Below are 3,852 nucleotides of genomic sequence, written 5' to 3'. Positions count from 1 at the left end.
CTTGAAACATATGGCTAATCGTAACACCAGCGCCCCATGTGGCCGAGAAAACTAAAGCACTCCCACTTACTAGCAAGCCTTGGCCAGAGGCAGCCATTTATTTTTCTTCATCAGTCTTCTACTAGAAAAATGAGTGAGTAGAGACACCTTGAAGTGCCTCCTGGAACAGTGAAGGAGGAGAAGGAGGGAGGAAATATTGAAATCAAGAGAGGATAATCGAGCCGTGGAGTAAGTCCACACCTATATATCAATACAACCATCACCACCAGCATCATCAAATCCATAGACTAATTATTAAAAATTAACTAACACAACTGTTGTTTCGGCCACCCTCTACTTCAACTTTAATTTCTGCTATAGACTTTCGTTTTAGTTAATTATGTTTTATTTATCATTATTTTAAGTCCACTATGATGAAACTAGCGATTCAAAAGTGAAGGAGTGCCTGGCATTAGGTTGAAGGCAAGTAGTATACTACTTCATACAAGTAGTATCTACTAGATTAAAAAAGATTTAGAATACCGAAACTAAAGGTTTGAAGATAAGATAGAAACATTATTTCCTCTATATATTTTCTCTCCATTTTTTTACTTTTATTGACAATAGATCCCCTTTCGATAGAAACATTGGGGTTCTCCCTTCCTGTAGGAATTCATACCTTCCAATCCCTCCGGTAGGCACCACTCTAATAAAGCGTGACCCTAATGCCTAAAAATGCTGTTCACATAATAATAGTAATAGTAATCTTCCAATAGATCAAGTTATAAGTAATTTTCAAGATCCTTAATATAATCCTCGTCCGATACGTTTGTATAAACAAATAAAGAATAATTATGCTCCATTGCACGTGTATACCGTATTAATTATTTATTCTTCATTTATTGACAGATAGGTACGGTTCTTTAGAAGGTTAATTCTATATTTACTGTGTAATGTATGGCTAAAAACAAACCTCTGATAATTTGAATTATCAAATATATTCGTAAATGTGTTCCAAAATTTCATCATTGTACAATTGGTGGTGGTGAATGTAAGTCAATATTGAATTATTAGTGATTTTAATAGCAATTTATGTCTTTTCATTACAAAACAAACATGGATTGGAAAAAGAAAGGACACAACTACTAAAATTGCATCATTACTGCAACTTCTGTTTCAAGTTTTAATTTTTTTTTTAACTATATATAAAAGTCTACAAAAATTAGTCCTAACGTGACTAATGTTCATTAATGTTTTACTGTTGAATTGAAGAATAAATATTGTATTTATGTAAGAACTATCCCGCATCCAAATATCCAATCACCTACAACATCCCACATCCCAACCTTCCCTTCTCTCCCCCTTATTTTTCAAAGACTTATCCCACACCAGATCCTTTCTCAAATCTAATAAATATTGTAGTATTTATTCAATTAGTTGTGTATTTTGATCCTAGGATATGAACTATTTTGGTAGGTTGGGACTAGGGTTTATACAAAAACCGACATTTTAGAAAACCGGTTTTCGAATAGTAATTTTTCCAGAAAACCAGTTTTAACCGGTTTCGAATTTTTATAAAAAATGTTTTTGCTCGAATATTCTGTAATTCGAACAAAAAATTTTAACACAAAAATTTAGAGTGATTAAAAGCAGTTTTTGACTGAAATTATTTACTGTTCAATTTTATTTATAGTAAAATTTTTTTATCCAATTTAGTAGAACAAAGAAATAATAGTTGACCAGGATTAAATAACTTTAAAAACAATTATTCCTTGTTTATGCATAATTTTCACATATAAGGATGTAAATATTTTTATAACAGTGAAACGAGTTATTCAGCAAAGGGTTCGAATAAATAAAAACAATATATTTTAATATTTTTATAATAACAATAATTTTATAAAATATTATTTTTTTAAAAAACAATGTTATTAGGTACAGATTGATACTTATTAAAAACAATTAGAAAATATATAACTGTGTATTATATAATATAAATTATAATCAAAGACGAAAGACAAGAGTAAATAAAGTTTATGCATACATACTTATTAAAATCAATTTTAGTTTTAAAGACAATTAAGCAAAGGACCGTGTATTTTCTATTCCGGGCAATTTTAATACAAAGTTGAATATTCTATTTATTTTTTTGTTTAATGAAATAAGATTTCAGAAAACAGAGGACGTCTATTGATTTGCTATTTAGCCGTGTCCTTAGTTTATTCACAAAATTCCCCGAAATATAAAATACCTTCTCACTTGCAACCGAACTAGGCTTAATCGTTTTTAAAGCCTGATATAATAAAAACCGGTTTTCTAATTTCATAATTTTCTCCAAAATGACAAACCCTAGTTGGGACTATTTGTCATTAGAGTTTTATGTAGAATTAAAAATACTCAAAATGTTGAAATTAAAAAAAAAAATTAACTGTACTCTAGGTTGGTGAGTCCTTTTCTCAGTTATCGAGGCTGGACGAGTCTGGACCGCCAGACAAATTTTCATTCACGATAAAATTTTTATTACATACCTTTTTTTAGGAAACTAGTGGATCAAAATGAAATGGTATTGTATCAATTTGAAGCGTGGTTGTTATACATAATACCGTAAATTAGAGGAAGATAGTCCGGGTGGCGGTCAATGAAGGCATCAAAATAGTGAAAGAAAAGTATCTTTCTCCAATCTTCTTCATACGGTCAACTATCTTCTTCCAATTATGCCATAAAGTAGAATACATTAAAAGAAAATGAATTGTAGTTACAAAAATAAGTAAGGAAGAACATACATGTTTCCATATCGAAGTGTTTAAAACTGCCCTTATTGTTCTCAGATTTTAATATGTTTCTTGTGTAATCTAAATTTAAGTGTAATCCCGCCTTATAAATTATTCTTCACAGTTGATGTGCATCTTTAGTCATTAATAAATCATAATTTATAACAGATTTTTAGGAAGAGTTTATTTTTGAAATCATAGATTATAAAATAAACTTTATTAAAAAAAATGGCTAGTTCTCGAGTAGTCTAAGTACTTAATTAATATATTTGTGTTATTTCCCATTTTGGCTTTTTAATCACAATCCCTTTTTTTTATATATTGTTTGTTATTTATAAATTGATGCTAATATTGTTAAAACGTATTATAATCGATGATAATTATTTTTGTATATTTTATTTTATTTAGTTTTATGGAATTTACATAATTATAAATACTGGTTTCCATTCAAAACTTATCTTTACGTTTAGCACCTTTTAAAGTTTAAGAAAATGCGAACTGCAGATTACATAAGTGTCTCATCACATGTGTTTTACGTGTGGTTTGAATACTAAGTACAAACCAAACTATCGATTATTGTGCAATTACAAGGACAATTAGCACACTAATTGATTTAAAGATTATTTTCTTAGTTAACTGAATCACTCGACCTGATTGATTTACTTTTTAACATTTTCAGTGAGTGATTTAAATAACTCTTTATTTATTAAAGTAGCTCTTTTTACCCAATAATTGAATCATGGAAATAAACTCAAAGTTGGTGATTCAGTCTGAACTGAAACTAGTGTTTTTGACAATTTCTGATTTCTAGTGGGCGGTAATCCAGATAAGTTCATAATATCGATAGTGTCTAAATACGCAAATGATCTTTTATATCAAGATCTGAGAAATCACTCTTTAAACTTCATGGGTCTTTTTATTTATGAATTATATGATGTTAACGCAGTTGGGCTTTGGGGTATAATCTTAACCATGTTCAAACCCAACGCATTAAGTCATATATTAAAAATGTAATGACAATATTTAATAAATGAATGGATTGGGTCTGAAAATGGACAAGATGTAGTCTAAAACGTCAACTAATTTATGAATAGAAGATGTA

This window comes from Halyomorpha halys, unplaced genomic scaffold (assembly GCF_000696795.3).
Source record: "Halyomorpha halys isolate HHAL.00 unplaced genomic scaffold, Hhal_1.1 Scaffold1892.1, whole genome shotgun sequence".
Classification (NCBI taxonomy): domain Eukaryota; kingdom Metazoa; phylum Arthropoda; class Insecta; order Hemiptera; family Pentatomidae; genus Halyomorpha; species Halyomorpha halys.
This window is presented reverse-complemented; position numbering follows the sequence as displayed.